Consider the following 26713-nt stretch of genomic DNA (forward strand, 5'->3'; position numbering starts at 1 on the left):
GGTTGTAGCACTTCTAGTTGTTACATGAAAATGGACAGAAAAATCTCCTGCAAGTGGTAGTAGGAAGCTTTCATAAAGTACTGCATTTGCTGGCCATGCTGTGACAATTAAAGAAAGTAACAGAAACAAAATTTTGACAGAAACAAAAATTCTAGTTTGAAAACAAAACAGGCTGGTTTTGTTTCAGAACAAAAAAGGCTAGTTTCTATTTTATTTGAAAATGTTTAAGTAGACAACCAAAATGAAGTGGCTAACATAGTAAGAATTCAGCAGTTCTGTCACTGGATGGCTGGGGGGTTTTTTGTTTTGTTTTTGTTTTGGTTTTTTTTGTTTTTTTTTGTTGTTGTTGTTGTTGTTGTTTTTGTTTTGGTGGTTTTTTGGGTTTTTTTGGGAGTTTTTTTGGTTTGGTTTGGTTGGTTTAGGGTTTTTTGGTTCTATACTGAGACAAAAAATTTAGGGTTTCTGATACATATGTTTGAGTTTCCACCAATTGCCTTGTGAGTTCAGAAGCTGTATAAGAACTCTTTTTGAAGCCTTTTCTTTGTTCTGTTTGTTGTGTTTAATAGCATTCTGCTATTAACTGCTATGATGACTGCTGAACATCATTGAACTGGAGTTTGTGTTTTCGTAATGAGTTACGAGGTGTCTGATAATCTAGTATCCCAACACAATGGTTTTCTAGTTGTTAAATACAGTTACCAGAAAATTTCCTGTCGAATATAATTATAACTTTTATTTTTTTAAGGCAGAGTATGTTTGGAAAAACAGAGGGGTGTATTCAAGGTACATGAAAATGATCTAGGAACAGGATCAGTTTGCATTTAAAAAAAAAAAAGTATTTACAATGTGTAGTTTCAAGACTGTATTTCACATTCAGACAGATATGATGGCAGCTCTGAATGCAATTTCCAAAATATTTATTTTCTAGGTCTCTCACTGTGAAAAAGAAGTAATGAATTTAAGGTTGGAACTCAAGAAAGGAGAGTTTCTTTGTCTGCAGAGTGCAATGTCGTTAGCTAGAAAGATGTCTGAAATACAGCTGTATTCTGCAGAGGACAAGCTATCTGATGCAAAAAGAAAACTTTTGGAACTGCAAGGTAATTTTCAAAGAAAAAAGAGAAATTGTAGACCAGAGGCTACATCAGTCCCAAGTCATTAAAACAAGCAGAGATTGCACAAGGTTTTATGGTTACCGCATTTTTTGGAAGTGTCTTATTTTCCCATGTCTTACTCCTCTGCTTCTGTAAGCTCATAAGAGTTTACAAAACCCTTGCTGTCTCATAGGAATTAAATACATGCTGCTAAACCTATCAATACCTTTTTTCCCTCTGGCTCTTTACCTTCTGTTATTCCTTCCTTCAGTGCGTACAGAATTGTAATTTAGGTGTCCCTCTCCACATCCTGCTTATCACTATGTCCAGCAGTTCTTCCTTTTCCATTTCAGGGGGGAAAAAACATGTAGTCCTGTTTAAATTTATTTACACTCTTTCCTTTTCTTTTCTTTTCTTTAAATTTATTTAACTCTTACTTCTTCTTTTCCCTCAGGAATTCTCATAGTGCTGCTTTGTTCTTTCATATTTTCAAATATTTCTAGCTTTTTGTTGCTCATACCTGGTCTCTTTCTGTCATCTTTGGTTTTGTTTTTATACAAATAACATGTGTTATGACAGTAGTCTGCAGAAAGGAAGGGTTTTACCTAGACATTTTTCACCTACTTGTTCTGCATTCAGAAACTCAAATTTTCTTAATCCTTCTCAGAGTGATATTTATCACACTTAAAAGCCGGGGAGATGCATTTTTTGTTGTCTAAGTAAGTATAATACTCTTTAAATTTGGTACAGGAGATGTACTTGTGAAACTTAGGTGTTCAGTGAAAAGACTGGAGCATTCCTGGAGTTTGTGACCTTAGAAGGACGGAAGGAGACTTTCAAACTTGCCAGTGCACTTATACGGCCTGATTTTTTAAAAAGATAATAAGAAATATGCACTTTCACTCATTTGGAGAACACACAAATTATACAAATCTTATGGTTGGTTTAAATTTCTCAAACTGTTTTTGTTTGGTTGAGGTTTTTTGTTTGTTTGGGTTTTTGTTTTCATTTTTGTTTGGTTTTGTTTGGTTTTTTGTTGGGGTTTTTTTCCTGATTTTGTTTTTATTGTGACAAATGTCAAAGAAGCTTAGTGTCAAACAAACTAGTTCTGGTGTTGCTTCTCATTTCTTTTTCATTTTTTAACTTAGCACTTCTTCATTCCTGGCCTCTTGGAGCCTTGTTCACCTCATGTGGTGCTTTTGATACAATCCCACCTTAACTCTTGGACAGAGCACCTCACCTGTGCCCTGTCTTTAGTATTTTCTCCAAACTGTTTTTCTGCTGTTCTTGAGGCTTGACTTCCTGACATGTGACAGGTCTTCCCCATCATTGTGTCCACTAATTCTCTGTGTTTTCCCAGCATGTCTCTTCTTGTTGTTTTATCCTTCTCCAGCTAGGAAGAAATTTCAGAAGAATGGAATGAATTTGAAGTTAAAATCTATTAGAAAATGGTGATCACATCAACACCAACATAGGTAGTTGTACTTAGTAATATAAAAGGCTAATAGAAAATGTTTTGACCCAAAAGCCAGTTTGTGAAATGAAGCAAAGTCCCTAGTAAAACTGCTTATAGGAAAAGAACTTTTCCTTGGCATTTAAGCTTTCACAGAGAAATATATGCAGTGTTTGCCTATCTTGGGGCAGTTTCTGGGCTGAAGATTCAAATCTCTTGAGCAGGAGTAAATTTCCTCAGGAAAGCCAAGCCTTTGCTCATTAGCCCAACCTCCCTTAGGTTTTCCTACAGTCTTTTTCATGTGGCAGGTATCTGTATTTGCTGTTACTTAAACTGAGCTTGAAATTAATTGATACGGACTAAAGATTCACATAGACATTTGGAAATAAATTAGCCAAGTGTTGCAGAAAAATGCAATTAAGTTCCCCATGCTATAGAGGCCTCCCTTGAAAAAGTTGAATTTTTATTCCTTTCCAAAGGGAGAAGAGCTTTAATTTGTAAAAATTTCCAAAGCATTTCCATGTCCTTATGTGAAAGATGCTACAGGAACACAAAATGTGATTGTTTCTCTGTAGTGAAACTGGAAGTGTTAATGTTCCAGTGTTTCACAGGATATCACAATACAGAGATTTTGTGTTGTGAATTTGTATTCACTATACCTTTTTTCTTTTTTTTTCTCAACATGCTTATTTGCAGTACTATTTGTCTTTTTCTCTTTCCCTTTTTTTTTTTTTTGTAAACAACAGTACTCAATGACAAATACCAGCAGAAAGAAGCAGAGACTGAGGAAATGATTCAGAGTTCTCAGTGGCAGTGGGAAGAGGAACAGCAAAGATTTGCAGTGGATAGAGATAACATCCTCAGAGAATACCTCGCTAGAATGGAATTCCTTATTAAAGAAAAAGCTGAAAGAGAAAGGGCTTGTAAGGTATGGTGTATTAATAGAAGGAAAGTTCCATTAGATGCTGGCTGAAAGTTTTTTGGTGCAAAGTGTGGGGTAGGTTGGGGTTTTTCTGGTTTAAGGGGAAAAAAACCCCAAATAGCTAAATACTGCAGAATAGTTCTGAAGATTACAGAAGTCATGAAGTTACAGAATTCTGAAGTTACACTTGGTGTGTAATGCTGGTTTGGAGCTTTGATGGAAGGTGTTGTGCCTGTTTGTCATGGGAAACACCTAACCCAAGTTATCAGTACACAGTGGGAGTGAAAACAGAGGAGCTTGTGGACAGGACCTAAGGTCCTTCTCAAAACAAGCAGAAACACAAGTCACTTTTCATTCAAAGCTGATTCTTACACAGGTAGGGCAGGATATAGGCTGTGAACAAGCCTACTTTTAGATAGAGCTTTCTTTTTTTAAGTTTCTAGGTGCAGCAGGGTAAGCTCTGAGTTCTGGCTAACAGTAAATGGCTGAGTTAGTTTGAGGAGGCTCTGGAAGGGTATTGCCTTCTGTTTTGCAGTGTTTACCTCTGAAGGTAGAAGCTACCTTCAGAGAGTTTAATGCTGCATCAAAAGATCAAAGTTAAAAAAGTATGCCATGCTCTGTCAAGTGATGTTTGTACTTGAAAAAGGACAAAAGAAGCAGCAAATGGCTCAGGACATTGTGTTCTCTGTCAGTTCCCTGGCAGTGTTCTCTGCCAGTGGTTGTAGGGGCTTTGTTGGTTAATGTATTCAAGCGACAAAATTGAAATGTAATCAACATGAGTAGACTAAGATTGCCATGAATATATGTAGCTCGTGACGTGAAACAGGTCAGTGTGAGCTGTAGGGTTTCAGAATCTTGACGTTGCTGAATTCAGAAGTCTTTCAGAACTTTCAAAACTCTCTGAAAGGAAAATGTGATTCACTGCTAGGTGCCAAACCCTAACCTGCCTTCAGTAGTAAAAATGTTCAATTTTTCTCCTTTGCTTTTGTAACTGTTCCCCTGCCCACCACCCCAGAGTCATGTTATGTATAATTATAAAATTCTGGGAAATTAAAAAAATTTACATCTGGACTTGACTGCATTAATTGTTGCTTGAAAGCTTAGTTCATTAAAACTTGTCAGATAAACATCAGAAATATCTGGGTTTATAAATTATGAGTTTGAATGCATTGCAGTCTTTTGTGTTGTGTATTTACAGGCCTGGTTTAAATCTCCTTTAGTTATTCTGAGTTATAAAATGAAAGCTAAGGAGATTTAATTGTGGTCTTAATATGTGCAGAAAAGTGGGATTCTGAGCATGTAGGCAAATCCTGGCTGGAAAAACTGCACTTCACAAACTGTAATTCTGAAATTGGCTGTGAAAATGCTGAGGTAGGCATGGGAGTGCAGTCATAGAATATTTGAAATGTGTGTCTGGAACACGCCGGAAAAGTAGTCCTCTGCTTTGTGATCGTGATGAGCTCTGTTGGGCACATCCTGGCCCGGGATAGGAAGGGTTGGCTTCGATAGGAAGGGCAATAGCATCACCTCGTGGTTAGGGAGGAGATCATATCCCTGCACGTTTTTTTCCTTAGAATACTTGGGAGATTGTGTCGTTTACACACGGTAGAAAACCAACCAAACAAAACAAAACAAAATCCAGCCATGTCTTTCATGAGCAAATATTTGCAGGTGGCTACGGGGATAGTATTAAACAGTCATACTGCCTCCAAAAAGTTCAGAAATTCTTCAAAACTCTGAAATCTTGCAGCTCATACTGACTTGTTTAACAAGCTTCATATATGCATGACAATTTTAGTTTGCTGATGTTAATTACATTTCCAGTACAAAATGTTTTTAAATTTTTTGTAGTATTTTACAGCAAACTATGTATTAATTATTTAATATTTCCCAGTTCACTTTTGTTAATATCTGGAAGATAAAATTGAAAAAATAAATATTTCTATATCTTTCCAGGTATATATATCCGTAGAAATTGTTAATTTTGGATTATTGATTGACTTATTTATTTATTTTTCATTCTGAAGGGAAGAAACCTGTCTTGCTGGACATGCAAAGCTAGAGGATTAGCTTAAATTTGGTCCAAATTCATATGGACTATGGGGATTTTGTAGCAGTGACTTCACAGAGCTGCAGAGTCTAGTAATGTCAGTAATTCTCCCAACCTGTAGCTTAGTTCAGTTTCTGTATGCAGAAATTGAAGTGGGGACCATCTTATTTTATTCTACTGAGGGCTTCATATTTCTTAAGTTTTTAAAGTAATTCAGTTTCTACAAAGAAGAAAATCCTTTTCAGAATAGCGGAAAATTAAATTATTTGGTTATGGTGGTTTGACAGGAAATGTGTTTTTTGGGATGCGGTGTTTTGGGCCAATGGATATTCAGGCTTTAATATTGGCATTTAACCTGGCCATTTAGGACATGGACACGCCTCTGAGAACACAGGTTTAAAAGCAGAGCTCTCCCCTGGGCAGGTCCTTTTTGGGTTTCTGGCGGGAAAGAGTTTGGGTCTCTCCCCCAGCCCAGCTGCTGGCTGGGCAGGGGAAGGGGAAAAGCCATGTGGCCGGGAGAGGTAGGCCTGAGCCTGGGGGTGGAAGGGTGGAAGAGAGAAAGAGAGAGACCGGGAGCCACCGGGCAGCCCCCCCTGAGAGACACAGAGAGAGAGAGAGAAAGAGCTGCTGCCTGAGACTGTAACCTTGAAGCTTGATAAACATGGGCCTGTGCCGGCAGCACGGCTGAGAAGGAGAAGGGGGGGGGGTTCAGCCGGCCGCTTGTAGGAGCTTTTAACCCCTTTTTGGAGAATGAGAACTTTACAGATCATTGACTTTTCCTAGAAGATAGAGTGGAAGATGAGGCAGGAAATGTGCAAGTGTGAGAGAGGTCTGGGCGAGTGAGAGATAGTGGAAGAATAGAGAAGAATCCTAGTGGGAAGAGATGATGGAGTGGCTTTTGCTGGACTCTTTTTGTATAGCCATGGACAGACCCATGTTCCTTGTGACACAGAGACTGCATTCTAGGGGGAGGCAATGGCCACAGAACCAAGAGGGTTCAGTGTTGGTGCCCCTCGGCCCCAGGGGGTGAAAAATATGGGGGGGACAGGTGTCCCAAAGGTGAGACTGTGCCTTTTTTGGATCGGGACAGAGCATCCTTAAAAGACAGCCCTAGAAGCAGCTCGGGTCCGTGTTCAGTGGTGAGAGCACTGGACATGAAAGGAAGAGGTCACGATGGCAGATGTACTCCGGGCAGTGCCATGAGTGACATGGAAACACACAAGGCTTCAGCTGTGTTTCCAGGGGAAGCCCATGGTACAAGAAGGACTCCTCTCCTCTTGATGAACTCAGGATTGATTGTTTGAAGAGTGGTGATGGACTAAGAGTTGGTGATTTGAGGAATAAATGTATTGTGTTGGAAATTTGGTGGGGGGAGGAGGAAATGCATTTGTGAGGTTTTCATTTTCCCTGTGTGTGTGTTCCTTTTTATTTGTAGTTGTAGAGTAGTTAATAAAGTTCTGTTTTCTTTTCTTTCCTAAGTAGGAGCCTGCTTTGCTTATTCCTGGTCACATCTCACAGCAGCTACCAGGGAGAGGGTATCTTCATGGGGGCACTGGCATTGTGCCAGTGTCAAACCATGACATTGGTCTATGGGAGTAATTGTCTCTCAAAACATCTGAAGTTTTAGCAATTAAAATCATGACAAAAATGAACTTTTGTCCCCATGTCCCTATCCCCATCATTTTCCCAAATGCACCATGTTTCTAACATTGCCACTGAGCTGGGACACAGAAGAGATTGGAAAAGCTGCACTCTTTCAGGGAAAGATTTCCTGTGGAGATCTGGATCTGATTTTAGTGTTACCACAGAAGGTCATGTTCACAGTGATTTTTGGGCCAACAGAGATTTCTTGGTGGTCAATTAAAAGCATGCCTGCATTGGGTAAACACTTCTGTTAACACGTGCTGGCATCTGAGATTTTAAAATTCTAACATCATCATCTGATGTGGTCTCTCCTCCTCTATTGAACTCTCTACTGCAATACTTTATCTTAGAAAAAGTACCTCTTGATGTATTTATTTATTCATGTACCTATTTATCTTTGGGAGACAAACGCTGCCCTGAACAGCATTGCCAGGAAAGTTGAAGGATATGGGGGCAGAGCACGATGGCTGCAGCAAGATCCTGAGGCTTCAGGCCAAGCGTCTGGATTTCAAGAATACACAACAGGAGTATCTCATCAAAGAACTGGAGATAAAGCTTTCTCCCTGCTGCTGGGAGCCTCAGCAAGCATTGGCAAAACTGAGCAGTTTCATTTCTGAGGGGTGAAACCTCTGAGTTAGGCTATGAGTGCCCTGTGTTTGATTAACAAAATGCAGAGCATCACTTGGCAGGAAAGGTGGATTCACAGGTGAATGCTACGAGCCTGACCTGAGAGTGGTGTTTGAACTGCAGATGGAAAGGGGTTTATGTCACTAGGAAAGTACTCTTAGCAATATAGAGGTATAAAGGGAGTATTTGTGCAGGATTTTTGAATTTTATAAAAAATTATTTAAGCATCTTAAGCAGATAGGTTTTGTGGGAGGAGGCAAAGCTTAAGCCTTTTGGCTGATGCTGTTGAAGAGTAGGTTTGGTAAGGTCTGTGCCGTGACTTTCTCTTTAATAGGCCTTCCACAGATCTCTGTTTCTCAGTTATTTCCTTTTGTGAATATGTGAGATTATACAGAGTTTAAATTTATTGCCATCAGCTTGTATTTAAATTTATTTATTTATTTATCTATTTATTTGTTTATGTATTTATTTTTCAGTTAACGTTTCCCTAACTGAAGTGCTTAGAGTCAGCTTCAGTCTCACATACTTGCTACTTTGCTTTACCTGTCCAAAATGAATGACTTGACTTGTATCTGTGTAACTTTAGGTGTCTTAAATGACTTTTAATATTAATTTCTTTTTCTTGATCTTTGTTGCATCACTTGAAGGCAGGAGTCCTTTTGGAGTGTATTGTTCTTTTCAAATCAGTCATCAGTCTAAGTGAAAATATTTTTTTGATAGGAAACAGTGTAGTTAAAATTGCATGTGAATTTCTATTATAGCAGCTCTGTAGTTACTGCTATTGCTAGAAGCATTTTTTCAATTGAAATTCCATGTCCAGGCCTTTACATGGAGATAAGTATCTGTGAGTATAAAAAATGCAGCAAGAACATAATCCTACATCAATTTCTTTAACTAAACAAAAACTTTTATTTTAATATTCTAGATATGTAATTGTTTTCTTTTACTTATTTATTGATATGAGTTTTCACAGTTCCAAAGTGCAAGTAGTTCAGATGCCACAGATTGGTTTATGGACACCCAATAAACTGAAGAAATTAAGTTGTCTTTGCATGATGTTATCATCTTTCTGGACTTTTCAAAATGTACTTTTAGGCAGAGACAGTGAAAATAAAGAAACTGGAAGAAGATGCTGCAGCAGCAAGATTAGCACATATACAATGTAAATCTGCTACAGAAATCATGCAGGTAAACTTCTAGTTAAATATGTGGTAGAAGTTTACAATGAAACAGAAGATGAAAGAAGATGTACCTTGTAAAGGTACGATCTTTGAAAAATGCCAGGACTTCCTTGCTCCAGTGAGAACACTGAGTAGATTTTCTGCAATGAGTGTCAATATTGTAAAAGGTAATAGAAAAATATCTCCTTTTCTCAGGGGACTATCAAGTTAATAGAATCAATATTAAAATAAAATGTCACATTCTTATGTTTGAGAATTCAAAGTAGCATTGAAACATTGAGGGGAAAGGAAATGTTTCACAATAGTTAAACTGTTAAAATGTTCTGTCCTATATCTTTGGAATGGGTACTTAGATAATTTTGGAGATACAGTGCATACATCCAACTTCTCTAGGTGTGAGATATTAATGCATCCTGAGACTGCAGTTTCAAATTTCAGCTGAGTACATTTTGGCTTCAAAGCTATCATATCTGCAGTTACCAGAGAAGTTTGAATACATGAAAAAATGTAATATGTATACTTGAATATCAAATTCTTGTGTTATTAAACTGTATCACACAGGGTTTGATCCATTAAAGCAATTAGGGTTTATTTTAAAAAACAAGTATGAAAAACCTGTAAGATAATTGCTCAGTGATCTCATACTGACTAACAAAGCCTTCATATTGGACTTTTGAAAAACCATATGAGAAAACAAGAAGGAATATACACTTTTTTTTTTCTTGTTTTCTGAGTAACACCAATAAGCATTGACACTTTCTCAGTTATTTTCTTATGAACTTCTCTAAGTACAGTCCCTTAGATTTCTGAAGTGATGATTAAATAAGTAGAGATAATTCAGTTTTCTTGATTCCTTCTCACTTCTACAACATACAAAGGAACTGGAGGGTAGCATTCCTTGAAGTTAGAGATTTATCTTTTATAGGTGAAGAACTGGTAAGGTTTCCTTCCTTGTTTATGTACATGAACAAGCTCCACATGCACTTTGCTCTGAGTGCAAGTGTAGTGTTTACTGTTAATCTCACCTTTTTATGAGTCTACTTAAAAAAATAGAATTCCCCTGGAAAACTTTAGTAATACAAATAATTGAAAACAGGAAAATCCAAGCTCCATGAAAGGACAACAGAATGTGCTTTTGGTCAACATATCTATTTCTCTCTGTTTTGAACTTTATGTATTAATACACGGTCTCTCTGAAGACAGATGTTGTGTTAATTAAAATATGAAGAATTCTGTTTGTTATATGTAAGTTTGAGGTCATATCCAAATAATCTTATGAATTGCATTTCACGAGGCTTGGTAGCTGAAAATATAACCTCTTGAAAAATCTTTCTTAGAAGAAATATAAATTTCTTCATTCAATTAAGAAAGGCAAGCAGTTTCAGAATCCATGTGATGTGCTAAAGTAGTATCTGCCAAATCCATTGATTATCCTTTAAAAGAACACAGTGCATTTGCCAAAAGTAATTTTGGGTAAAGTATCTTTGTGTGGAAATTTTCCAGTTTACAAAGACAGCATTTATCCTCCAGTGTGCAATGGAAAGACCAGGTTGAAGAATCCCCTGGGACATTAGTGACTCCTCCTGGCAGCTTCAGCCTGCACGAAGGCTCAATAGTAAGGAAAAAAATGTGGCACACATTGTTTAGTTTAGGTGTTTTTTAAAACATACTGTCAAAATATGCACTGTGCTGAAGATTTGCTGCATTTGCTGTGCTGAGCTGTGGAAGAACTCTGCTATGCTCTTACCCTTTTTGTTATTATGCTACCTTTAAAAAAATTTAATACATGAATAAATGTAATGCCTTGGAGAAGCTAATTTGAAAATATTTTTTAAGTATGGGTAGGATGTACTGGCATTCCTAATTAAGGCATTTTGTAGATATTGATGATCATTTCATGTGAAGAATGTCCTTTCTACCTAACTTTTTTGTCAAGTTTCATTAGCTATCATTGTAGAAATGTTTATTTCTATTTCATACACCCTTTTAGTTTTAGTGCAAGTATTTGAGTGTAAAAATTGCTTGAAAATTATTTCAGGCTTTCAGATGGAAAAGCAGAGGGGATATTTTGTTGCTGTTTTGTTTTTTACTTGTTTTGCTGTGGATTTGGCACATTGGATGTATTTTGCTGGATTATTTTCTGAACACTTTCTCCTTTTATATGATCACTTTGGGCTTTTCTACTCTCTTTACCCAGCTACACCTTGAATAACAATTTTCCCATCTTTTTGCATAGCAGCATGGACAAAGGAAAGTTCTTAGCATGTTTAGAAAATCTCTCCTTTCATTGTGTGGTTACATTTGCTCTCTTTCTACTCTTAGCAATATAAAACTTTTTTGCTGGTGGCTTGGAAACTTCTCCTCTTTCTCTGTCAGAGCTCTGAGCATGGAAGGTGCATGAGGTCTGTTCCCTGTGGACAGGAGCAGAGACCTGCATCAGAGAGTCTTCAGATTTGTGGGTGTCTTTTGTTCACTTGATGGAGTTATTCCACACTTTGTCTTAGTGCTGTCCACTGCCCAGGCAGATCTGTCATTCATAAACTGGAGGCAAATAAAATCAGGATCCTCTTTTTTCTTTCTGGGAGAATAACAGCTTCTTCCATGCAAGCATTAATGTATTAAAAGACATTTGCTGGCCTACTTAGCCTGAAAAAGTCATTTCATCAGGCACAAAAGGAATACATACAGAGAAAAGCAACTGTCTGCCCTAACTACAGGCATTAATGATTGCTATTTCTAACTACAAAACACAATTGCAAGCTGAAAATATTCTACTGAAGTGCTTGCTTCCAAACCTGAAGTGCTTGCTAGCTGTTGCTGTGGTAGGAGTTTTCCTTTTTATTTGTATTCCTTAGTAAAACATATGACATGACAAGAACTATGGACAAGATTCCATTCATGATCAAGATTTCTGGTAATGGAAACAGTACTTAATGGTAGACTCAAAATTAATGTTATGTTACTGAAAGGTTAAAAAAAAAGATTGTCTCGCTGTCATATTCATAGAGCTGGTTATTTTAATTGTTTTACTCAAAGGATTTCAAACCACAAGACTGTCCTGAGCAGGTGATAAAATATTCATTTTTGGAAGAGTTGTATTAGTGGTTGCCTTATGAGATCAGGTATTTATTGCCTTGGATGGCTTTGCATTTTTCCCAAAGCTGTTTCTATTTGTTTGGGAAGCAGAAGTGCCTGTATGTGATCCTGTTTACTCCATTGAGATAGCTCTGATTTTGCTGCCCAAAATGAAAAAGCAGAAGACTGTAGCAGAAACTAAGTATAGGTAACATTTAATATATTGTTGGTCTTTGCTATACCCATACTTAAATTGACTAAAAATGTCAGTGTGTTCTCTTCCCTTCATTTTCCCTTCCTGCTTTCCTGACCTGTACAGTATTTTTTCATATTTTATACCATTTCTATGCTCCCTATGTTCTTTCCACTCTAGTCTGATAATCTTATCTTGATCTCTGACTGTACTGATACAGTCTTCATGGCATTTGAGGAACATTAAGATAACAATTCTGTTATCTTAATCAAAGTTTCTAAGGCACTTGTATGTACTAAAAGTATGAAGAATTGAATTTCTACTGCATGCTGTTGTTGCTGAAATTTATTTATAATCTGAATCAATTTCATATACCACTGATTAAAATCACTGTAAATAAATGAGGCACAGCTTGTGGAGTTTGACTGATGGAGCTGTAGGCCCATTTTGGCCAGCTGTTTAATCATATCTAATCCATGCAAAACAAGTTTTTAAAGGAATTTAGAGTGTGTTGTGCTGCCAGGCCAACTGGACAGTTTTCTGTGTGCTGTGCAAGTGTTGGGGCACAATTTGGAGGCACCTCAAGGTATTAACATGAGTGAATGAATTGCATCCACTAAGAGCATGGAAATTTTTATCTGTGCCAGGTCATGGTTGTGGCCCCCATAGGACTGGGATTTACTCACATACTTTATTTACATACTGTGTCTAATTAGATAAATTTTGGGAAATCTCTTTTCTTACTCTGCTGTAATATTATGCACTATTATGGCTGCAATTATTAGAAATGAACTGAGGAATTTTGTAAAGCTGTGAGAATGAGCCTTGAGGGCTCATTTTCAGCTGCAGGCAGCTCTGCTACCAGACATAGGATGCATCTCTTTTGATTTGAACATTGCCCAGCTACAGCAATTAATTTTTTTCTTTGTGTTCCAGAGGGAGATGTCCATCCTCCTGAACACATACCAGACCCTGGCAAATGCCCAGGTGCTTTCCAGACAGACAAACGTCCCCCTGGAAGAGTTACCTTGGGCAGAGCTTTGTGCCCTCTTGCATGAGAATATTGGAGCCCTGGTCTCGAACTTCAGCAAGGCTAACCAGAGGGTGAGTGTCCCCAGGCATCAGCTGCCTCTGCTGAGCTCAGTGACATTTGCTCACACTGCAGTCTCGTTAAAAAGGACTGATATTCATCCCCCCCAAAAGGATCTGGACACTAACAAATAAACACCATTTATTTTGGCTTTTCCACTGCTCAGTTTGATGCTGTTGCTGTGGGCCTTTAGATGTGACTGGAGTGTGCATCAAGTCTCTCAGCTCCACCTTCTGTGCAGGACATTCTGAAAGGAATATCTGATACTAGCCACAGGGACCTAATTAAAAGATAATAAATTCATCTTACTGATGAAGAATTCACAGAATGTAGTCATTTACAGTCATAAAGCAAGTCTTTATTTTACCATAATCCATAGGCAAAATAGGCTTTCTCCAGGAATACCATTTTTAAATTATGTGTTTATGGTTCAGATCTACTGTTTGAAAGAATGCCAGTGTGGGTTTTTTTGTTTAATTGTAACTTTTGGATTATGACATTTTTTGAAATACCTATTATAAAACATGTCAGCATTTGTGTGAAGGAGGAGCTGTACTTTTCTGCATGATAATAATGCAAGTGAGCTTACATGACCTCTCCTCCCAGAAAACCTTGTGTTTTTAGGAAAAAAAAGCCACTTTTTAGGTAAGTCAGCTGGCTCCAGAGACTAAGCTAAGAGTGGCTAAGCCACTCTTTAGGGTTTCACTTTGTTTTCTGGTTTATTTCTCTTTTGAAGTAGAAGAGGAAAGGGAAGGAAAGAGAAGGGAAGGGGTGAATATTGTTGGCAGTGTTTGTGGGGCTTGTATCTTTTTGTGGCTGCTTTTTAATTAAGCATTTTTATTGAGACTGATCATGAGGTCTGTAGGGCTCTTCTCATGTACTTAGCATCTGTTCTGGGATTTTAGACTGTGTTGGTTTTTTTCTACAGTTCAGTTTTCCTACAGTTCAGTGGGATCTATCTGGAAGTGTCTTGCTAATATTTTCTAGCAACAAAGTGCAAGTGTGTGCATTTGGAGATCATTGTTGGCTCGGTTCATTCCTCCATTTAGTTTGCATGGGATGTGTGGTGTTAAACCACAAGAGTGAATCCTTTCATGCTTGTTGAAAACACATAATAAACTTAGGAGCTATTTATAAAGAAAACATTCTCTATGTTAGAACTCCCTGAAATTGTTTTAAAACTTAATAATAATCTGGAATGTCTTGGCTTTTCAAAAAAAAAAAAAACCCAAAAAAAACCAAACCAAAACCAAAAAAAACCCCACCAAAACCCAAAAAAACCCAAACAAAATGAAAAATTAAATGCCGTTTTTAATTATTGTTTGCAACCATCACAAACTTCTAAAGGATATACTTGGATTACTGATTTACTAAAACTTGCTAAATTTACTAATTTACTGAAATTTAATACAATTTTTTAAAAAAAGTGTTTTAAGTGTCTGGTTCAGGTTTCCTACAAAGAAGGTGACAAATATCTGCAAGGTGGTATAAGGATGGCAAAACCAAAACCAAATAAATACTTGTTTCAAAATATGTTTCAGTTTTGTTTTGAGAACCAAGTAATTAATCTGCTATGATAGGGTTTTACATAGTTTTAATGAAAATATTAAAGAAATCACAGTTTAGATTTTATGCTGAAATGGTCTGTGCTTAACTTAAAGTGGAAAGGTAAATAATAATTTCTTCCTTAATTCTTGTCACACAAATATCTCACCTAGAACATACTTGCAAGCAAAAGACTGACACTATGAACAACCTTCTGCAGAACCAGGAGGATGCTTTTGAGAAAATGTCTGAACACTTTAAAGCACAGGAACATTTATGGCAGAAAGAAAAGCAATATCTTGAAGAGCAGTACTCAAATTGCCTTGCAGAAATTCAAGCCAGAGCACAGGTATGGTGCTGTGAACTTCTAATTTTTTTTTCTTGTAACATTTAATGGATTATTTCAGTAGTTTAAGCCCCTTAGCAGTTTAAGGTCATTTGGGAATTAAACTGTATTTTTCAACTAAAAAAACCCCACAAACAACAAACCAGCCCATTGCGGGATAATATTAACATCACTTAAAATAAGAAATAACTCACTTTGTTGAAGCGTTTATTGAAGAGAATTTGGTCTACAGCCCCAGCTGAGAAGCCTGATTTCGTCTACAGATGGTAGTTTTTTTTTTCTGAAAATGTTGAAGCTGTAAGATCAAATTTCCTTTTTTTAAGAATTACTGAGGGCAGCTGATACTTTTTCAGCATCATCATTTGCAGAGATTGTATGGAGTAACAATAATGTGGTGTTACCTGTGGATCAATTCAATTACTTATGTACTGACCCTACGAACAGTGGTAGATTTCAACATCATTAAGCGTCTCTGCTTTACTGATGCTACAGTGAGAAGTGGTTTTAAAATGTAAAACTGTCACTGCTTGTTAGATGAGTTATTTGCAATCCAAAATGTTATTCCACAAAAATTATTTACTGTCTTTGCCATCACATTCCTTCACACCTGTTTCAATTAAAAGCATTGTGAATAAAGGAAACAGATGTCCCTTTTCATTTGTGAGTTACTGCAACTTACTTCACAGAATAATGCTGTATTTGATGCAGATTTCAGGACTGGAAGTCTGCATGGTGAAAACTTGAATTTGTCTGGTTTCATATTCCAACCTTCCTTACATTTTTCCTTTCACTTACACTGGGGTTTTCTTCTTGGTTCAGCAGTGTTCTCTCTGAAATTGGAGGATGTTATTACTATTGTTAAGTCAACCCCTAAAACTGTACTGTGGGCAGTCAAGTGGTGTTGGACCTTCTGTGAGCTGTCATGGTGTTGGTGAATTGTTGTCAGAAATCAGGAGTCCATTTGCAATTGATTATCATGGAAATTTCCCTCCTACCATTGCTTTGGTTTCATATATCTGATTCTGTAATTGTTTACTAGAAGAGATACTTTTATCACTATCATTACTAACAATTTTTATTCCTTTAATGAATCATTTGAATGGCAAAACTAAGAATTTTCTTTTTGCTCTTGTCTAGGTAAAAACCATCTTAAAATAGTTAATATTTCTTCCATTTATATTAAAATAGTTAATATTTCTTCCATTTTTGTTTGGTTTGTTTCTGTTGCAGGAATGTGAAGAAAGGGAGCAGAAAAACAGGCAAAAACTGTGTGGCCTTGAACAAATGTGTGCACAACTGACCCAGGAAAACAATTCCTTGAAAAATTCATTATTAGATGCTTTCAAGGCACGCTCATCCCTGCTGGCAGCCTGTGTGCTGCTGTCAGGGGCCCTGTGCTCTCTCTAGGGCCGACTGTGCACCACATCTTGCCAAAGAGACATTCTCCAGGAACAGGTGAACCAGCACCAACTCCTGAACCACAAGATCGTCAGCCTCCTTTATGCTCTCCCTGCTGTCATGGAAAGAAACCAGGACGAAAGCAGGCTGAGGCAGAGAAGAGCCAAGAACCTGGTTTATGTGTTCGAAGAGCCGTGATCGCAGTTCTGGCTGCTGACAGGCTGAGGGCTCTGGCCCGATATTCTTGTACCTTTTTCATCTGGACAGATGGATGCAGAGGAAGCTCTGGAATTCAAGTTTGTCTGGGAGAATCCAGAGGCAGGCATCCTGTGCCACGTAAGTGAAATGTTCTTAAAATGTTATGTCAAATTACATGCTTAGGGAATAACAAAGAGCAATATTATTATTATTGCTAGGGCATAAAGACATATTTAATGACATTCTGACAATTATTATTTATGGATTTATGTTTTTTGTGTTTCTTCATGAGAGTATTTCACTCTAAGAGCAAATGCCTACTCTTATGTTAAGCATTGCAAGTACAATTGCAATTATGCACATGAACTCAACAGTATCTGATATCCTTGATATTTGTGTTACGGATTTCAGAACTAGGCGCTGCAGCATCTTCTCTGTGGTAAATATCTTGCAATGTTCCTAAATGATTAACTGTCACCTTTTTTTTTTTGGAAGAAGTATTTCCTCTTCTTTTTCTAATAATTTTTAATACCTATTTCCTACTAAAATTTCTAGAATTTTCCACAAAACTTGCTTTCTGATTCAGGTAAAATATTAGCCTAGGATTTTGAAATTTTCATTTGAGATTATGTCTACTTGCCCCTTTCTGTTGCCAGACCAGTTTATATTTCCCTCTAAAAGGATATATAGTATCAAAAATGTTTTGCAAATTAGAAGATTCATCTACTTTTTTTTTTTTTTTGAGTCATTCTGGAAGCATGCTTAAAACAGTCTAAATTGTTCTGTCTAATTTGTTGTTTATATGCTTATTTTTGATTAATTTCTGAAAGAGCTGGAGATAGCAGCGTGCCATATCTTAGTGATTTACTTATCCTGCTAGCTGCAATTCTGTTTCACAGGTTTTGGAGAGGAAGGAGTTGACTGTATTGAAGTACTTCACTGGTTGTCTAGCTCTAAACTCTATACTGCAATAATCAGTTCCATCTCAGAACTGGAGGGTGTTCTCAGCAAACAAGGTAATTTTAACTGTATATTGTTGTAGCCAAAATATATTTAAAAATAAATAAGTCAGGGTGGTGTGGTAGGTAAGGGACAGGCGTTCGGAAGATTTCGGGCTGTGACGGAAAATTACAGGACTCCTTCTGCCCCTCTCCCCAGAGATAAGGATCACCCTTGGAATGTAGCCAAACAGGTAGCCCCCCTAACCTATGGATGCCAGTAACTTTCCACTCCATACTAACCCTAGAAAGTATAGCCAAACCCCTGTCTGACGTAGAGAAACCCCTTAGTCCATAAATACCCTTGAGACCCCTCAATAAATGCCTTTAACCGTCCACCACATTGGTGTTAGCGTCCGTTATTGGCCACAAGGGATCCCAGGAGGGGATCACCGTGCTGGACTTCGAAACCAGGTCGCTGCTGCCTTCCCAAGAAGGCAACATAGTGGTGCCGAAACCCGGGAATGACAAGTCCGGGCGACGGGGGTACTCCTGGCCAGGGGACAGTGTCCACAGCAGTGGGAACGACTGTGGCGAAGCAGGGGGACGCCCCAGAGACCCGCAATTCGTATGGAAGCGATAGCGAAGGTTGTAAGTTCAATACATATGCAATGGGGAATCAAATGTGAACTCAGGAATTTTAATCTCACTTTAACAAGACTCCTCGAGCTCGGGGTCATTGACCGACCCATAGATATATTGCACTCTGAGGTGTGGCAGAAATGCACTGTCGCGTTAGCAGAGGACACAAAAGCCACGGGCAGCAGCAAAAGCCTGAAAGTGTGGGGGAAGGCAGAAGCTGCCCTACGCAAAGCATTAGAAGAACAGGAGACATGGAACGCCGCGCGCTCCTGTTTGTTAATCATGCCACAGCTGGGGGAGGGGGCGATAACGCGAAACCCCCCTGGTGGCGACCCGATTGAAAGCGGGGAGACGGGGGGGCCGGGCGCATCCCATCCCTCCCCGAGCCCAGAGCCCCCGGAGCCCTCGGAGCCCCCGGGGGACCCCCTGAACCTTTCGGGAGACTCACTGAGGCCCAAACCCCCTCCGGAACCCCCCGGAATGCCCGCGGGCCCCTCGCCTATCCCTTCCCTGCCGATAGCCGACTTAGCGCAAGAAGCGGAGGGACTCGCACGGTCCTTTTGGGAGGGATTGGCGGCAGAAGCCCGAAATATCGAGAAGGCAAACACGCGGGCGGGTGGCGGAGGGGATCCGCCGCCTTACCCATTTGAACACGGCGCGGGTGGCCGGGAAGAGGGGTGGAGCCCACTGGCCCGTGGCGGGAAGAACCCGAAAACGCGGCCAGCCGCGCACACGCATGCGCGGGAAACCAGCGCTGAGCCCATGCCTGGCCGGGAGCTGTGGAGCCCAGCAGACACGCATGCATGGGGGTGCGACAGAGGGTGGGCACTCGCTCAGGAGCCGCGCCCACTGCTGCCACCATATATGGGAGAGATCCCTCCCTGCGGGAGGCAGGGCGAGCCCAGGGGGCGGGAGCGGCACCGCCTCCGAGGGGAGGAGCGGGGCCGAAGCTGAACAAAACAGCAGGGGAAACTGGAATTTTATTGGCAGTCAACTTCCGACTCTGAAGGGAGCCACAACTCCCCAGACCGCCCTGCGGAGCTGACCGAGTCCAGCAGCGACTCGGAAGCAGAGAAAACAGAATCAATGCGGTTTCGGATGAAACCAAATAAAACTTTTAACACAGTCGAGAACCAGCCCCGATACGAACTCACCGATTGGGGTAAAATAAAAATTGAATGCGCGGGATGGGCGCCCGCAGCATCGGTGCATGCCTTCCCGGTGAGAATTACAGGACCCCAGGGGAACCAGCAAAGAACGTATACTCCCGTTAATTCCAAAGACATCCAGACAATAGTAAAAGCTATTTCAGAAAAAGGAATTAACTCAGGGGTGGTTTCCACTCTCGTGGATGGTCTTTTTAGCAATGATGATTTACTCCCTTTTGATATAGTGCAAATAAGCCGTATGCTTTTTGATGGGGCGGGTTTGACAATATTTAAACAGGAATGGACGGACCAATGTGCAACCATGCTCGCTCAGACAGCGGGGGAAGGGCAGCCACTCCACGGGTCGAGTTTATCTAGGTTGTTGGGGAAGCATGACGAAGTAGCCACACCCCAGCAACAAGCTGCGCAGCTTCAGATTGAGGAAGTCAGGGCGACTTCCCGGGCGGCCAGAGAACGGCAAAATTAGGTGGTGTCCACTTGTCAAAAAGGCAGAGACATCACCACGCCAAACGCCCCGTCCTTCGTGCTTCGCGTCACCGACCTGTTTCCGGGACAACCAAAGGTAGACCCCTATTCCTCACACGCCACACACATGTACCTATCCTACTGGTGCCCAGCCTCAAACCCAGGAAAAAGTTATTGCAATCACCCAGGGTGGGGATACTGTGGGCACTGGGGCTGTGAAACAATAGTTACAGACGCCAGGCCGTCAGGACCTGGGTGGGACCCACAAGAGCCCGACAGATTCCTACAGTTCACCTGGGCACCTGCAGGCTGCAAAATACCCGTCTTCCTTCAGGGAAGTTTCTATCGAAACCAACATAAAGTCCCCAAATTCCGGAAATGCACTCACTATAACATGACAGTTTTACAGCCGAATCACCCTAGCTGGGCCGTGGGCAAAGCATGGACAGTAGTCCTTCAAGGGTCAGGAAAGTGGGTGAATGTGCAAATTACCAGACTCCAACCGTCAGCACCCAGAGCAGTTGGGCCCAACAAAGTGATCAAAAGCACACAGAAAGGGAGAAACATGACCTACCCCAAAGCCTTGCCCACAAGGGTCACCGACGTCCCGACTGGCGATGAGGAAGCCTTCCAGATAGGCCAATCAGCCAGGTCAGGCTCGAACCCAATCCTTCGCATGTTAGAAGCTACCTTTCTATCCCTGAATGAATCTAACCCTAACTTAACCGATTCCTGCTGGCTTTGTTACGATGTTAAACCCCCCTTTTACGAAGGAGTCGCTTTAGATACCCCCTTCAGCTATTCCACAGCCGATGCCCCTCGCCAGTGCAGATGGGACACACCCCGCAAAGGAATTACCCTGAGTCAAGTCACAGGTCAGGGCAGATGCTTCGGCAATGCAACCCTAGCTAAGCGGAAAGGCGACATCTGCACCAAAGTAGTTGAGCCCGACAGGAAGAATAATAAGTGGGTAGTCCCATCCACATCTGGGATGTGGGTTTGCCAGAGATCTGGAGTGAGTCCCTGTGTATCTCTTGCCAAACTCGATAACTCTAATGACTTTTGTGTTCAAGTTCTGATCGTCCCTAGGGTCCTGTACCACTCAGACGAAGAGGTGTACCACCTTTTCGAAGAAAACAGCCGGCTCCACAAGAGAGAAATATTAACAGGTATAATTATCGCAATGCTGCTCGGCCTAGGAGCAGCTGGAACGGCAACAGGTGTCTCAGCCCTAGCAACTCAACACCAAGGACTGTCCCAGCTGCAGATGACCATCGATGAGGACCTGCAGAGGATCGAGAAATCCATTTCCTTTCTAGAAAAGTCAGTCTCCTCGCTCTCAGAAGTGGTCCTGCAGAACAGGCGAGGACTGGATCTCCTGTTCATGCAGCAAGGGGGCCTGTGTGCTGCCTTGAAAGAGGAATGTTGTTTCTACGCTGACCACACAGGAGTCGTCAGAGACTCCATGGCAGAACTCCGAAACAGACTGGCTCAGAGACAGAAAGACAGGGAAGCCCAACAGGGCTGGTTCGAATCCTGGTTCAATTGATCACCATGGCTAACCACCTAATTTCTACCCTAATAGGTCCATTGGCAATGCTGCTTTTAGCTATTACCTTCGGGCCATGCCTGCTGAACAAGCTAGTCTCATTTGTTCAGGCCCGCCTAGAACGGGCTAACATCCTGTTCATGGGACAGCCACAATTCCTGTGAATTCAACAGGGAACGCTGCCAGTCACGAGAGACTTGCCTGGCAGAAACTTACTCAGGTTTCCCAAGACCCTTTTCCCTAGTCAGATCTCAACCTCCTACCTCATTTCAGTGCCTATGTATAGGATTACCTCGTTCATTTGTGAAAGAGGGGGGGGGAAGTGTGGTAGGTAAGGGACAGGCGTTCGGAAGATTTCGGGCTGTGACGGAAAATTACAGGACTCCTTCTGCCCCTCTCCCCAGAGATAAGGATCACCCTTGGAATGTAGCCAAACAGGTAGCCCCCCTAACCTATGGATGCCAGTAACTTTCCACTCCATACTAACCCTAGAAAGTATAGCCAAACCCCTGTCTGACGTAGAGAAACCCCTTAGTCCATAAATACCCTTGAGACCCCTCAATAAATGCCTTTAACCGTCCACCACATTGGTGTTAGCGTCCGTTATTGGCCACAAGGGATCCCAGGAGGGGATCGCCGTGCTGGACTTCGAAACCAGGTCGCCGCTGCCTTCCCAAGAAGGCAACAGGGTGGTTATATAATTTCCATTTTTATGATTTTATCCAAACTATTCTGGATCACAGCTCTGAAGAGATATTTCTGATATTTATGATAGACATCTTTGACTAGAGGTTATATCCTGAGCTAGTCAATACAAATTTTAGTTTAGTGGGACTGTTTCCCTGAAGGAGTAATTTCATTGCAGGATAAAATAATAACTCTTTTCTACATTCTCTGAATGATCACATTTCTGTACTGTTGGAACAGATTCATTTTCTTAAGCAGCTGATAGGATATTTTATCCTTTCAGTATATAGAGTCATGGAAGCTGAAGGCTGGAGAGTGTTTCTGGACTTTATTTACAGTGAGAACTGATACACGTTCCCTTGGTTCATCTGCATTTCTGCCATCCCTGGTTCTTTATTAACCTCTAGTTTTAGAATCCCCACATTTTTGTCCCAGAAGAAAGGATATTAGAAGAGGGATAATTTATGTGAATAAAGGGAAATAGCAGGACAAAGACAAGGTGATGCATTTTCCAAAAGGCTAAACCCTAAATTTGTATAAAAGTTGCCATTGAATCAAATGGGTTTGGATTCAGTTTCAGGCACTTTCTTCTTTGATCATGCTGTTGTCAAGAAATTGAATTCATATCCTTTAAAAGCAAAGTTGGAACACTGGTTCAGATTCAGCATTCTGTGTTTCAGAATATTTACAGCTTCCATCCTGTAGAAGTGAAAAAGAACGTGATCTTACAAGAAACGGGAACTAATAACCTGCTCGATGTTTCCTTTGTGTTGTTTTTTTCTTCAAGATTCAGAGCTCTGGCTTTCTAGTAACTTGCTGATTGGCACAGCCAGGAACTGCTTTGCACAACTGATGGACAACCTGAGCGTTCTGATGGAGACAGTTCAAGGGAACGCTCGTGGGTGCAGAGCCTACCTGGAGAGGGACTCGCTGATAGAGAGGCTGGCTTGTGGGCTCCAGAGAGTAAATGCCAGGCCCTGGAAGCTGGATTCCATGACAGACTGCCCAGCACAGTAAGCAGATTGACAGTCCTCCTTCATGGAAACAGAAGGTTTACAGCAACGGTGAAGCTCCCTTGATAGCAGCATTTCTTTGGTTTCAGGCTGGTGATGAGTCCAGGACAGTCAAGTGCTACTATATGGACACTCCAGAAGTTGATTTGTCACACATTAGGATGTGAATAACTCTTTTCTTTATTGACAGAGAATTTTTGGAGGAGGTTTAGTGTATCCAAGTAAAAGATTTTTTTTTCAAGTTCTATCAGATCTGTATTAGCTTATAAGAACAAATTTGCTTTTGGCTTGATGTAAGTGTTAAGGTTGCTTTTTATTATTGTTTTCTATTTTCTCATGTTTACCACCCTTTCTTTCAGTAAAGATAACCTTCTTCCCTTTAACGAAAATGAAAAGACAAACACTTTCTCTCATAATATTTTATAGTAGATTTTAGGTGAAAATAGTAGTTCTTTGAAAACAGAATTTGCAGTAACCCTTGGTAGGTGACAGGTTCAGACTTTTGTGTATGTCTTTTAGAGATAGAAGAAAAAAAAATATAGTTTTGTCTTCACTTTCTTTGGTCTTAAATATTATTCATTTTATTGCTAAAATAGCAGATTTTATAGCCCATCAACTTGTTTTGTTTGCTGACAGAGAAACATAGCAATCTTGCAGCAAGAAATATTTGGATTTTTATGAAGGCTTCATGCAGCAGAGGTAGAGTCCCACTCACTGCACCTGCAGCTTGCAGAATGCAGATGGGCTTTCAACGAGATGCAAAAAGAAGCTGAAAAAGCCTGCAGACTGCAAAAGCAATTAAATGAACTTCAGCATGTAAGTACATTTGACTTGGAGACTCTCTTGCTTAAAAGAGATTCTCTTTCTACACATTTTTTGATTTGTTTTATTTTGGAAAACAAGCATAAAATTGATTTACTTTCAATAGAATTTTCCAGAAAACTTGTCCAGTAAATGTCACTAAACTAGAAGACAGATGTATTTAGAAATACCCTTTTTCCACTGGAGTTTCCTTTTGATTTGTAGAAGGAGGTATCCTGTATAAATGACAGTTTGGTCTTCAGCAATGCAGGTTCTCCCATTTGTTGGAAATGTTGATGTGATTTATGTATCCTAAAAGAAGATTTCACTTCCACAGAGTAAAGTCAGCTGGAATGAACATATTCAATAAGAGTACGTTCATGAGAAGTTCATGAAATATAAATGTAGCAGTTTTAACTCCAAATGGATGTTGATGAAAAACATAATAATGGATGTTGTTATAATAAAAACAATACAAATTTTCCTGGGTCTGTTTCCCTGAAGAAGTTACTTTTTGGCAGGGGGAGAAAAAGCCTTCTCCGACATTGTCAGTAGCACAAATGCCCAAAATTCCCCTGAGTCTTTTGCTGTTGCTGATTGACTTACTGAGACACTGTGGGTTCCCTAACCTGAAGCCTAGTTGGTAGAACCTGTCAGGGTGTCCCAATCCAAACACTTCCAAGCAGAGAATATCTGCTAGATGATGTCTCACCCATTGTCCTTCCTGTTCCTAGCTAGTAAAATGGATTTTTTTTTTAACTCAAAAATCTCTAATCATCTTCAGTTTTGTTCTTAACAGGTTTTATTCCCTTAGTGTTTTGGGACAGTTGGACGAAACTTGTCGCATTTTAGATTGTAGTTGAAACGTAGATGACGACTTTCCTTGAAGAATTATTTCCTCTATCTGGAACAGTTTTTGGAGGAGAAGAACAGTCCACAAAGGTGTTTACAAGGATTAATAAGCTATCCACTAAGTTTTTGAACATTGATCTGCTTATTTTTCCTTCTAAATATTGAAGTTTTGCATCCTAGGGTGCTACTTTGACAAGAATTATGAATGCCAAGACTTTACATGAATGTTCTTTATAAAAAACACAGTAATTAACTGGTCTGCCATTTTACTGTCCAGTGATCTGTCTTCATGTTAAAAAAACCTCAATACTAATCCTAAGCATGCAATTGTTTTGGAATTTGGTAGGTTTGCAAGTGGAACTCACTTAGTGGTAGGGAAAGCACTGAATATAATTACAGAATCAGGCACAACTTCTTTCTCTTTCCAGAGAATCAACCAAGACAATATACACGAGGAGTTAGATAATGCTTTGCAGCGTGAGCATGAGGCACAATTGCTTTTACAAGAACACCAGCGACGAATTCAGGAGCTGAGTAATACACTGGAATTGCACTCACGTACCAACAAAGATAGAAGCCAGCTCTCCAATGTACCTCTGATGGTAATGTTATTCTTCTGGAACAGTCACCAGAGTTTCACCTTCTGTTAAACAAGCCAAATAGTGCAATCCTTGTATAAATGAAATAAGAGGAGTAAATACACACACTACTCAGTCTGCTGAGAATTTTAGGCTACTGAGAAAACACTTCAAAGACTCCATTTTTTTCCTTAAGCTATGGATGTTTTATTTTCAACAATTAAGGAAAAAGTCTTCAGTGGGGGTTTGATTTGGGCTTTTTACCTACGCTAATTTTGTTTTCTAAAACTTATTTATACATAGCAAATATACTAAAAACTGGGGGGGGGGGGATGGCTCTGAGTCAGTAATGCTTTTGCTAGGAAATTCATAAAACCGTAGGATGCAGTGGTCCAAATGTACTTCACAATCAGTTTGTCTTCCATGTTGGTCAGTAGCCAGTGGCATAAAGTGAAGTTTCTTTGGGCGACAGAGTAACTCTGCTCTCTGCTGGCAGAGCCTCTCTAATGCAACAGAAGAGCTGAGGAGAAGAGACCAAGTTCTGGATCACCAGAATAGACTCCTGAAAGATGCAGAGCAGGACCAGCAGCAGCTGCAGGAGACTCTCCAGGAGGCAGAACGTGCCATCCAACAGGGAGCAATGTGAGCCCTGGGGCCTGGGGGATGTCACTTAAAATGTATAAAAATTTAAATTCCTACTTCCATGGGCAGGTTTTAGCCCTGAAAAGTGTAAGGTTAGAAGAGAAAAGTACATCTGTCTCCTTTTTTTTTGAAATTCAGACATAGTCTTCTAAAAACAAAAGTGTTAGTTCAAAATATGAGGTCATACATTTTATGCAGTTATCCCATAATAGTGCTCCAAATTCTGGGTGCTGAAATATCTGGCAAACAAAAGACCTGTGTGATCTTACTGATCTGACAAGATCTCTTTGGCACATCCTTAAAGTTTTGTTTATTTAAGAAATGATTGTTTGTTCTCTGTGTTTCCACGCCATCTTGTTATAGGCAGATACAATTTATTTATAGTAAATACAGAAGCATCAGCTAGGGGACAGGTCTTCACTGCCAAAGGGACTGAAACCCATTTTGGATCTTGCCTTTCCTGTCGTACAAGACAGATCTTCCAGCTGATTTCAGGGAGTTTTGGATTTAGACCTAATCCCCACACCACTTGCACCACAACCTAGAGTGGCAGGAAAGGCTCAG

General features: G+C 40.1%; 1 pseudogene; it reads left to right on the plus strand.

Annotated features, from left to right (window-relative positions):
• Positions 1-26713, plus strand: part of LOC139605102 (coiled-coil domain-containing protein 171-like) — a 202883-nt pseudogene that overhangs the window by 12678 nt on the left and 163492 nt on the right.

The sequence above is a fragment of the Agelaius tricolor genome, unplaced genomic scaffold (genome assembly GCF_023055355.1).
Source record: "Agelaius tricolor isolate 1412-34295 unplaced genomic scaffold, bAgeTri1.0.p SCAF_59, whole genome shotgun sequence".
NCBI lineage: Eukaryota > Metazoa > Chordata > Aves > Passeriformes > Icteridae > Agelaius > Agelaius tricolor.